We start from the raw sequence: 12,749 nt of genomic DNA, 5'->3' as shown, positions 1-12,749 counted from the left end.
AAGTCGGGTTGATATAGCCCAAGGATGATGTGTACTACTGGGAGAGAAATAAATGTTCTAGGTATAAGTTTTATGAGTATATTAATTTATGACCCCCTTGAAAATTATGCTGTGGTTTTTATTGAGATATAATTGACATATAACATTACATTAGTTTCAGGTGTACAACATGAATAAATACATGTCTATATTGTGAAATGATCACCAAAGTCTGGTTAACATCTATCACCACACATTGTTACAATTTTTTTCTCTTGTGATGAGAACTTTCAGAATTTGCTCTGTGACTTTTAACTATCTTTCCCGAGCCCACAACTTCTACCAGGAGTCTGATAGCTGAGTTATGACTTAAGATTCCAATTTTAATGGTTTTCCTCTCTTTCCCAGTGTGGAACGTGTTGAAGAAATAGGCCACGTTCCTCTGCCCAATGTCACATACAACTTCTTCCCTTGCTGACTAGGGGTTTCTAACCTTTTTCCAATGAGAACAGGGTGAGGAAGGCATGGCGGTCGAGAAAGTTCTTACGTGACAAATACTGTCATAAGCCGACCCTTGCTCTTGAGGGTTGACAAGCGTTTGCTCTTTGATGGTTCTTCTGAGGACACCACCCCACCACCCCCACTGATGGAGGTGACTCATCTGTGTTCCTTTTGATGAGAACAAATGCATCTGTGTCCTTCGACGAGTTTTTGTTTCTTCACCCCACAGTAGTTCAGCAGCGCGTCAGCTTCTTGGCTTGAGTTGTGTTTTCCCTTTTTAAGTGGCGTCTTAAAGGAGATCTTAGCTCCTCCACACCAGCTCTCTCGCTCAGGATGGCCCAGATCTGATCCAGGGGAAATGCTGATACAGTCCTTGCACAGACAAATGAGGACAGACTGTCTCTAACATTAAAATCTTTTGTTTAGTCTGCCAGCAGAGCAGTTAGCACGCCGCAGGTTCTGGCTCTTCAGGTGTCTCACTTTGTCCCACAAGCTCCCAGCGACATATATCAAGTTGTTTGAAAGTTCCTTGAAGCCTCCTCACTAGACTTGGAATCAGAAAGCAGCCCCTCCTCTCTCTCCCCCCAAACAAATAGAGGCAAATTAGAATGTCAGGGACTCGTGCCCATCTTTTTTAGAGAAAAACTCCATCTAAAACTTTTTGATTGAAGTATACATATAGAAAAGACCATATACATTAACTGTACAGCTCACTGAATTTTCACAAATTGAACACACCCATGAAACTAATACCCAGATCAAGAAATAGAACATGACTTGTATTCCCAGAAGCCTTCCCTATGCTCTCTTCCAGTGGCTACCCCCCCCAAGGGGTAACACAATTCTCAATTCTAATGGTAAAGAATAGCATCATCTGTTTTTGTTCATCATATAAATAGAATCATTCATTATGTACTCTTTGTGTGTGACTTCTTCATTCAACATTATACGTGTGGATGATTCATCCATATTGTTGTCTGCAGTTTTAGATGGTTTATTCTCATTTCTCTAAATTGGTCAACATGTGAACATATCACAATTTATTTCTGCATTCTGCAGTTCATGAGTATTTGGGTAGTTTCCAGTTTGCGGCTACTCTGTAAAAAGTTCTGTTCTAGATTATATCAGACATATTTGGGTGAACAAAACTATACATTTCCATTGGTACATATTAGGAGTGGATTTGCTGAGTAGGGTAAGGTAGACTGTATTAGTTTGCTAGGGCTACCATAACAAGGTACCATATACTGGCTGGCTTAAACAACAGCACTTATTTTCTCACAGTTCTGGAAACTAGAAGTCTGAGATCAAGGTGTCAGTAGTGTTGGTTTCTTCTGAGACCTCCTTCATGGCTTGGAGATGTCTGTCTTTTCCCTGTATTTTCTCACAGGCTTCCTTTTGTATGTCGCTGTCCAAATTTTCTCTCCTTATAAGGATACCAGTCATAATGGATTAGGGCCCACCCTCATGACCTCATCTTAACTAAATTACCTCTTTAAGATCCCATCTCCAAATATGGTCACATTCCGACATACTAAGGGTTAGGACTTCAGCATATGAATTTGGGGGTGGGGAATACAATTCAGTCTGTACATACATGTTCAGCCTTAGTAGATTCTTCCAGTGCCTCAAAGTGGTTTTAATAATAAACCCTCCCTCCAAGAGTGTATGAGAGTTCTGGTTGTTTCATATCCTCACCAACACTTGATATTTTGTTTTAAAGAAATCTTTAAACATATGCTCCCAACCTTTATGTGCTCTTGGTATGACTGAGGGGTCAAGATAATGAAACTGGCTTCACATCTCTTTTGCAAACCTTGCGTTGTATGTGCAAGGCTCGTGGCATCTCCCTTTGGGATGTGGTATCTGTCATCTTCACAGAAAACTTCATTCTCAGACCATGTTAACTAGATCTAGAATTTTTGCTTGCTTGTTTTTACATCCTTAGGCAGAAAGGTAAGTGGGCAATGCCAGTGCCTTCATTTAATTTTTGAAATTTGACTGTCTCTCCCACACCTGCCCCAGCATTTTGAGAGTAACTCACACCAAAAAGAAGATGGTACCAGAAATCTCTAAGAAGTTAGATCTCTTGATTCTGATGTTGGGGCCGCAGCTCTCAGGGTGAGCCCTGATAACAGTACCTCTCAGGAGATGTTGACTCACCTGGAGATGTCTTACAGCCCCAAGAGCAGTGGCTGTTCATTTGGGGCTGCAGCAATTTTCCCTTCCTCAGACCCTCCTCCATAGCTGGGCCGTGCACGTTTGCTTTTACACCATCATCTCCAATGGGAGGCTTCTGGAAGGACTTTTCCTAACCTTCTGATGACATTTAACGTACATTGAGGTTCATTGCAAAATAACTATTTTAAAACATTTATCCAAATTCCCGAGGTGACACACGCAGTGAGAATCAGAGCTCGGTTCAAAGGCTGTGCTAATGTCAAAACTCCTGCTCTTCGTAAACTGGACTCACAGATGGACACAGAATGAGCGCAGGGAAACTTAGTTACCTTAATTTGGTATTAAATGAAGTAATAATATTCCCATATTACTACTAAGCAATCTTATCTTTTCTTGATTTGACTGAACCAAATTGGTAGGACACAACCACAGAAAGAAGTTAAAATTTGCAACCACAGAGAGTAGATTATATCACACAGATCTCAAAACTGTAATTGGCCCTTTATCAAGAGCCACCGGTACAAAACCATTAATGGAGGTATTTAAGAGATTTCCTTCCTGTTACATGTCTGCTGTGGATTTCAGGGAGATATTTTCTGTCATAAACATCTACACCCCCAACTAGAAATTTATGTAGAACATAAATCACTTTACACCCCTGTATTGACATATTAGTTCAGAACACTGCTGGCATGCAGGTGAGAGAGCAGCAGGGAGGAAAATTAGATGATCTGCTGGTAATCTGCTAATTTACAAGTTGAGAGAGGGTATTCTGGCTTGACACCACTTATATTTCTCCATGTGGCCAAGCACAAAACAGCAGCTGAGGTGGTGGTTATGGAATTCCTCCAAGATGGAAATGTGAGACCAGCCCTTCTCTCCTCCTTTCCTGCAGGTACTGACCTGCAGAGACTCTGTCGGCAACTGGAAAGTGCCTTATGTTTATCAAGAAATTAATGAAGAACTTATTCTCTTTTTTTTAATAGAAATCATGTTATATTGTAACTATTTGGGATAGCAGACAGGATGTATAATAAGTGATTTCAAAGAGCAATAGGGCTCCTCCAGGCAGAAGGCAGTGGCTGAGGGTAGAGGTGAAGTAGAAAGATCAACTTACCTTTCTAAGGAACATCTCTAGCAACCTCATCTAGTGCATTTTTTGCTGAGTCTGAAATATATAGCCCTGGTTTATATGATTTGATGAGAAGAACAAATGCTCAAATTCATAAAGATTTTCACTCCTGACACTAATTTAGTATTCTCGGTTTCGAATGTGGCTTATTTTTTTACTACTATATGAATGAATACACTACACACATATGTGTGCAAATGTGTGTGTATGTATACATATAAAGAAAGGAAGGGAGGAAGGGAGGGAAAGAGGAAGAAAAGAGGGGATCCCATATTGGTGAATAATTCTGAATTTTTATTTGAAAGAGACTAAAGGTGAAGTGTCCTAAGTAGGTGGGTTTGTCTTTAATCTTGCTGAAATAAATATAAAAGAGTAAAATTCCAGACCTCTTCAAATGTCCCTATTCCAGCTCTCATGATCCCCATTAAGTTAAAATTGACAGGAACAGATAAAGGCTTGACGTCTTCTATACATTTTTCTCTGCATCTACTACACTATTTTAATTCATACTTTCTATAGAATAAAATAAAATCTAAATGCCATTTTAAAAGTAGGATAGTGGGACTCTGTTGCCAATGGAAACATGAAGAAATGAAATATACCAGCTTTCTTTTTTTCAACTTTTTATTTTGAAATAATTATCGGTTCAGAGGAAGTGGCAGAAAAATGTACAGGGAGGTCCTGTGTACCCTTTACCGAGCACCCCACAATGCTAACACCTTGCATAACCGTAATACAATATCAAAACTAGGAAACGGACATTGGTATTATACAATCCATTAGTTTTACAAGCACACGTGTGTGTGTGTGTGTGTGTGAGAGAGAGATTTTATCACAGGTGTGGCTTTGTGTTACCACTACTGCAATCAAGATACAGAGCTGTTCCATCAGCACAGGGTCCCCTGTGCTACACTTTTATAGCCACATCTACCCCCACTGCCCACCCCTAACCCCTGGCAATCCCTAATTTGTCCTCCATCCCTATAATTTAGTTACCTCAAGAATGTTACTTACATGGAATCACAGAGTATATAACCTTTTGAGATGGGCTTTTTTCTGACTTGTTGCCATGTATGAAGAGTTTGTTCCCTTTTATCACTGACTCATATGCCATGGATGGATGTCCCACAATTCGTTTAACTTTATAGTCAATGAAGGATATGTGGCTTGTTTCCAGTCTTGGGCTATTGCAAATATCGATAAAGCTGCTATGAACATTAGTGCACAGACTTCTGCACGAATAAACGTTTTCATTTTTCTGGGACAAACATCCAATAGCTTTCTTTTTTAAAAGAACATTGGTTCTCAAAAAAAGAAAAAAAAATAACAAGAATTAAATGAGTTAATAGTTAGAGAATATTTAGCACATTGTTGGACTAGTAAAGTGCTTATTTATGTCAACATGCACTAAAATTTTTCTACTATGTAAACAGGCACTATTCTAGACACAGAGGGTACAAAGATAAAAAGATACAGACCCTGCCCTCAACAAACTCACTCACCCTAATTAGACAGAAAGAGAGGAAAGGTACCACTTATCAGCCTTAGGCTGGAAGAGGCAAGAAGACGGAATAGTTACAGGAACTTAGAAGGGGACAGTCACGTGGCAAGAGCCACTGACAAGAGCTGTGGCCTTTGGTCAAAGGATGCAACCCTGGAGGCCCACAGTGAGGGAGGCTGGGGAATCAATATCCTGAACTCCCTCTCCTCCCTCCCCTTAGTCTTCTCCCAGCACTTCCCATTGGCAGGACCCACCCCAACTGGAAGCCAGAGGGCAGAGGGCCCTGTGATGCCGTCCATGCAGGTCAGTGTCTAGGAGTACGGAGCATGATGGGGAAGGGTGCAGAGCAAAACTAGAGGAATCAGTAGACTAGATCCACCCCACACACGCACACCCAGCTTTGAATCCACTTTTTAACTTTAGGCAAGTTGCTTAATTTCTCTGCACCTCAGGTTGCTCACTGCAAAACAAGTGTCATAATGATAGTTATGCAGGTTATCGAGAGCATAAACTAGACGATGTCTCGAAACTGCCTGGCAGAGCTCCTGGAACGTGGTAGGCGTCATTGAATGTGCTCCAGCCCCACCCCCAGCTGATGGCAGTTCTCTGCACTTGTGGCTGTTTTATAGTCTTCATGTATTTCCCAGGAGCATGGTCTCTCCTAGTGTGGTCCATAGACCGTGTGCTTTAGAGACGCCTGGGGTCCTTTTCATCACGCAGGTTCATGGTCCCCACCCCAGTCCACCTGAATCATGAACAGAAGGATGGGCATCTTCATTTCGGACAAGTTTCCCCAAGTGGTTTTCATGCACCGTAAGGTTTGGGAACCACCATCCTGGAAGTCCATATTTCTAACTGACGCCCACTTGGGTGAAGTAGAGGTGAGATTTATCTGTACTTGGCAGCCATTAGGTATAGTTCCAGCCCATCAGCTCTGGGTAGAGGGCTCTGAGACCAGGACACTAATGGTCTGTCTGGCAGTGTTAGGCCATGCTGATTCTCCATTCTACTGGCTTTATTAATACCCGAGAAACAATGTTCCCAGGTTTTTAATTAAAAATTCTCTAACATCCAGACTCTAATCATTTTCTAGGTTGGATATGGGCTTGGTAAGTAGCTGGCTCTGACCCCTACCTTTCAGAGAAAATTTAATAAGCAAAGCAGAAGCTGTTAAAGGGAATAAAAAGCTTTGTGGTTGAGAACAGGTCAATTCTGAGTATAAACAGGAAGAGGCCAAAACTTAGAATAAGACCAGAGGATCTAGGACCTTGCTTTAGTTTGTTAAGGAAAAGTATAAGGAAGTTAATCAGCAGTCCGGGACAGACACTGAGCTCATGGCTTGGGTCTTGAATTGGTTAGATCTCAGATGGGCTGCGATAGAGAGATTGGAAAGAGTAGGAGCTTAGACAAGAGGGAATTTTATTTGCTTCTCATGTAAAACTAGAGGCAGGTGGAGCAGTCCTGGGATGGCGGTTTTTCTCCACAAAGTTCTCGAGGACTCAGGCTTCTATGGCTTTTGGTCCTGCTCGCCCCCAAATGTGGCCCACGTCTTCATGTTCCAGGATGGAATGCCACTTGTCACATCCGTGTTCCAAACCACAGGAAAGGGGGAAGAAGGTACAAAGAGTATGGAGCAGCTGACTTCTAAAGAAGGTTTAGAATCTGCCACACAACACATCTGATTACATCAGTTTGGCCAGAACTCATTCACATGGCCGCACCAAACTACAGGTCTAGCTTGGAAACAATATACTATTAAATGGATGATACATTGAGGGCAGCTAAGAGTCACTGCCATCGGTTCTGCATCCTGAGACACTGTGGACCTTCTTTTCCCAATGGAATGGTTATCATTCAGGTTCCATACAGGAACCCAGAAACCACTCCAGGTATATTTAGAAGAGAAAACTTAAGACAGTTTGCAGCACAAGTGCAAAAATGAGACAACCCAGAGGTTAACAACAGTGGGAAGCTTCTACCTTCCCTGGGGCTGGAGGGATAAGCGAGGAGACAGAGTTTAGAAGTCAGGGTTGGTTGGCAGAACTTGGAACCCCAGTCGGCCATTCCAGTGGGAGCTAGAGCCATGAGATGCAGTCCCTGCCCTAGATGCCACCAGTAGCAAAGTGATCCAGGAAGAAATATGCTGGCCTTTCCCTTCTTCTGCCCCTCAGTCTCCTTCTAGTGCCTTACATTGGCTAGAACTGCCTGGAAGCCAGAGGGCAGGGACATCTGGGAAATGTAGTTTCATGCAAACAGAGTAGGCAAAGAAGAGGAAAGTATGGATCTGAAAGCAAACAGGTGACTAGAGCAGCACCAAATCCAAGTTGTGGACCAGGATAAATTACTAATAATTGATACCTGGCTAGACATTTTTTCTGGATGAAAATTTTGCAAAACAAAAGTGTCCTTCTGTTGAAAGCAGGGACTTAAACAGATCTTAGTACATCAGTGTTCACAACAGCATTGTTCACAATTGCCAAAAAGTGGAAACAACCTAAATGTGCATCAACAGGTGAATGGATAAACAGAATGTGGTATATACATAAAACTGAATATTACTTAGTCATAAAAAGAGATGAATTTCTGATACATGCTACAACCTGGATGAACCTTGAAAACATTATACCAAGTGAAATAAGCCAGACACAAACGAACAAATACTGTATTATTCCACTTATATGAGGTACCTAGAATAGGCAAATTCATGGTGACAAAAAGTAGATGTTACCTGGAGCTGGGAGTTGGAGGACAATGGAGAGTTATTGTTTAATGGGTACAAAGCTTCTATTTGGGATGATGAAAAAGTTCTGGAAATGGATAGTGCTCGTGGTTCCACAACACTGTAAATGTATTTAATGCCCTGAATTTTACATTGAAAAATAGTTAAAATAGTAAATTAAAAATTTAAGGTAAAGCATAAAAATAATGAGGATCCCTCTGCTTCCCAAATGTATTTCCTGATCGCAGAACCCTTTATGTGGAAGGTATGAATGTTGGTAATCAAGCAATAGAAGCCAACTAATGGACAAAACAGGGGGATCCAAAGACCAGGAAGACTTCAAAACCAAAATCAAAACTCTGTTTCCAAGATGTGTTGTGAAGTTTCAATAATACTTTCTTGGGGGGAGAAATGTTATTTCCCCCTTTTCCTAACCTGAAATTGATATGGTCATGAAGAGTAAGCATAACCCAATGAAAAGGCCAAGGCAAAATCAGAGGTTTACAGAATTGGATGTCACCTCCCTCTCTCTCTCCCTCTCTCTCTCTCTCTCTCTGTGTCTGTCTGTGTGTGTATGTATATATATATATAGAGAGAGAGAGAGAGCATCTGAAGACTTGGAAATAAGTAATCTCACAAAGGAGCAGGAAAAGAAGTGAGAACCCAGAAAGCCTACAAGGGATTCTTTGAAGAAGGGAAATGAATGTGAGACAAGTTCAGTTTCTGGGTTACCTGTTAACAAGGAGTGGGGTCAAGGGGTCAGGATATACTCGACTATGTCTAAAACAGCTCAGAAATGTCCTCAAGAACAAGCATTGAAGATGGTTGTTGACTTTTGCACCCAGGAAGGTTATTGGCTGCTCAGTAAAGGCTGTTTCTGTGAATGGAAGGAGACTCTACACTGAAATGGGATGAGCAGAACAGTCCTCTCTGCATTTCTCCATTTGCTGGCTCAACAGAAGCAGTAAATAAACCCTATTCCCAGAACTATGCTGACAATATTGATGATGGTGGCACACAAATTAGGAGGTAAACAAAAAGCCATGTTAATTTCAAGCTCCATTAGAAACACAGGCAGGGAAAAAAAAAAAAATTAACATCTGCCAAATAGAAAAGGTCAAAATTGGAAGGGAAAGAAACTTTCTTTTTCAGATCCTAAGAAGGTACTGCCAACGTCAAAGACATGAGAGGATTCTGTTTCCTCATTGACTTTGTGAATCATAGAATTCTTGTAAAAACTCTCTTGTCAATATCTCCTGGAATCAGATATGTGGGGTGATGGAAGATGAGCTGCATGTTCCTTCTCCTGGAAAAGGAAACCGTACAGTGTTTGGAGTAGAGCCACAAGATTCCATTCCAGAGCTGTCTTCTATTTTGTCCCTTACATGTAATTTTTTTTTAAGAACCTCCAATAATATTTATGGCTTTGGCATAATGCATACGTAGTTTTCTTTTGAAGACTCCACAATATAAGTTGTCTCTGACATGGAATTGGCATAATAGCCTTGTGTAAAAGACCTCGGGCCCTTTAATCCCTTCGTAAAATGTGTTGCATGCCCCAGATCAAGTCCAGGAAATGCACACATGTCGTTCTCTTAGTTGCTTGTGTTGAGGGGGATGATACACAAATGAAAACAGATATTTCTCATAAGTTCTTTTTTATGTCATGGCAGTGCGCATTCTGGGTCTTTGATGATGGATGAGCCTTCATTTGTAAATTTAATGCCATATGTATTAACTTAGTTTCCTTCCAGGCATTTTGTATTAGTGAGCATCACATATGGCTTTATAATGCTCCAAAACCAGATGCCTGGTGGTTCTTTGATTCAATATATGCAGGAAGAAAAGATGTAAAAGATGTATGGTTATGTATACCATAACTTTTTGGCTAGGTAATCGGTCAGAAGTTCCATCCTACCTGGTGGCAAGGGATTGACCTAGTTGACTTCTCAGGCTTCTGTCTCTAGCTGTTATGATCCTGTGGCATATTTTCCCAGAGGTATTAAATTTGAAGAATCAATCACTAGATGCAATCAAATCCACCCTCCCTCCCCCAAAACCAAACAGGTTTTTTTTTTTTTTTTTTCAAATTTGAACTTTAAATTTATTTATTTATTTATTTTTATTTTTGGCTGTGTTGGGTCCTCGTTTCTGTGCGAGGACTTTCTCTAGTTGCGGCAAGCGGGGGCCACTCTTCATCGCGGTGCGCGGGCCTCTCACTATCGCGGCCTCTCTTGTTGCGGAGCACAGGCTCCAGACGCGCAGGCTCAGTAGTTGTGGCTCACGGGCCTAGTTGCTCCGTGGCATGTGGGATCTTCCCAGACCAGGGCTCGAGCCCGTGTACCCTGCATTGGCAAGCAGATTCTCAACCACTGCGCCACCAAGGAAGCCCCAAACAGGTATTTTTAAGTATGCAGCCATATACACATATACGCATTTCAAGAACAACAGAGTTCTCTTTGAGAATGGAAATATAGTCATTGATAAATTACATTACTGAACTGCAGGTATTAGTTACAGTGGAAAGTGAGAAATTGTAGGAAACTTTTAAAATCAGAACGTGGATTATGGCTTGAATTTAATTGTGTTGCTCAGGGCACTCTGCAGGCTGTCACTTGATTATATTCAATTTACCTCTTTTTATATACCACCACTTACTCTCCAAATGTTTCATCTGTGCTCGTTGTGTTTTCTCCAGCTCTCTCATAAGCTCTTTGAGATCAGAGCTAATGTTACACAGTAGAGACTCAATAAATACATTATAAATAAATAAAGGAGGCTACGGCCGGAGCTGGGCGGCGGCGGTGGGTGCTGCCGGAGGAGTCTGGCGGAGCCCGAGGTGGTGGCACTATGGAGTCCCTGGAATGGAAGTGTCCAAGTTGGAGAACTGTTACCTTGCAAGATTTGTGGAAGAACATTCTTTTCCAGTGGCATTAAAAAAACATGGACCTATTTGCCAGAAAACTGCCACTAAAAAACGGAAGACTTTTGATTCAAGCAGACAAAGAGCTGAAGGAACGGATATTCCAACAGTAAAGCCTCTTAAACCTAGGCCTGAACCACCAAAGGAGCCATCTAATTGGAGAAGGAAGCATGAAGAGTTCATTGCCACCGTGAGAGCAGCTAAAGGCCTCGGTCAGGCCATTAAAGAGGGTGGCACACTTCCTCCCCCTCCCCCACCTTCTTATGATCCTGAGTATATTCAGGAGAGTTAATGAAAATGCAGCCGATAGACATATAAATTTCTGTAAAGAACAGGCAGCGCATATTAGTAATAAAGGCAAATTTTCTACTGATACCAAAGGAAAATCGACTTCTCGGACACAGTATAAGCCACCTGCACTTAAAAAGTCCAGTTCTCCTGGAACCACCTCATCAGGATATTCACGATTACCACAGCCAAGTGGCGCTAGCAAAACTGTTGTAGGTGTTCCTTCGGGTAAAGTGTCTTCAGTTCGCAGCTCTTTGGGAAACAAACTTCAGACCTTGTCTTCCTCCCATAAAGGGATAGCAGCCCCTCACGTAGGTAAGATGGACAAGTTAGGCCCTCCACTCCGAACTGGAAGACATGTGCAGAGGTCACATGACAGTGATGCAAAATCAGACAGTGCCATCAAAAGACATGAGTTATTACCCATTTAGAAATCCGGCCTCAAGTGTGCTCGCAAGCAAAAGAAAAACATATACTGAGAGCTACATGGCCAGGGTCTACAGATAATTTTATTGAACAAATAACACAACAGCCTTCCTCGATTGAGGGCTACCCTTCCCCAAGCCATTTCCCACACGCTTAAAGCACAGAGTTTGCACAGTAAGGAATTCTTTTTAAAAGTCATTTCTATGTAGAAATCACACTCTGCCCCAACATCATGGACTAGACTATTGACAAGCGTTCACATTTTAAGTATTCCTTTATGATTGTTCTCTCCTTTCTGTTCCTACCCAGGGGCTCCAGTACTTTTCTCTTACTGATCCTGAAGGGATGGGTATGCTGTAGGGCAAGGGGTGGTGGGCTCCTCAGAGCTACTGGCAGCAGCCCTAGGGTGCTGTCCCTTACCACAGGGTGGCAGATGTGTAAGGGCAAGGGGGATTGGACACGGTAGGTGGGATGTGGCAACGCCCCATAGGCACAGGCATCCAGAGCCCTTCCTGATCCCCATCCTGTGCCCTCTCAACTTGGGGTGCAGTCAACAGCTAGTTGCAGTGGGGAGGGATGAGCCCAGCCCGGGGTAGATGGAGAAGCCTCCCACACCTATTAACAGCCAGCAAACTGTCCATCCATCTGGGGTGGGGGGGGGGACGACAGACAGGCAGGTAGGCAGGAAGAATCAGGCTTGTTCTGCCCCCAGCTTCGGTCCAACACAGGAGGAATTGAGGAAGCAAATGGCTGAAATGCTCCAACGAGAGGGAAAGGAAGTTCCCACTGTGTACAGCTCCCACACCCTGGGTCTGGAAGAAGGCAGACCTTGCTTGTAAAGTGCTGTAGCCTCCAGCAGCGCTGGGCCCTGGGCAAGCTTGCAAGAATGCAGGCCAGGCAAGGGCACAGGAGCCAGGCATTCCTGACCAGCACATGCCCTGCCATGCTCCTCAGAGGGATTGCTGGGAAACGGGGACTGGGAACTCCGCCGTCAGCCCTTGCCAGCCACCGGCCAACTCCTGTCCACGTACAAACCGACACCCAACCAGCTCTGTAGGGCGGCCCTGCTCACCGTTGAAGGTTCCGGGCCAGGGGACTT

The 12,749-nt window shown here is 42.8% G+C and overlaps 1 protein-coding gene and 1 pseudogene across 1 annotated transcript in view; both read left to right on the top strand.

Moving 5' to 3' along the window:
- The window catches only part of SAMD12 (sterile alpha motif domain containing 12), a 442,714-nt gene that overhangs the window by 304,409 nt on the left and 125,556 nt on the right, over nt 1-12,749 (top strand). The gene's annotated exons all lie outside the window — the stretch shown is intronic.
- Nucleotides 6,761-11,731, top strand: LOC133077436 (zinc finger C2HC domain-containing protein 1A-like; annotated as a pseudogene).

Source organism: Eubalaena glacialis, chromosome 17, assembly GCF_028564815.1.
Source record: "Eubalaena glacialis isolate mEubGla1 chromosome 17, mEubGla1.1.hap2.+ XY, whole genome shotgun sequence".
Taxonomy (NCBI): domain Eukaryota; kingdom Metazoa; phylum Chordata; class Mammalia; order Artiodactyla; family Balaenidae; genus Eubalaena; species Eubalaena glacialis.
The sequence above is the reverse complement of the archived record's forward strand: the minus strand, read 5'-3'. Positions and strand labels throughout refer to the sequence as shown.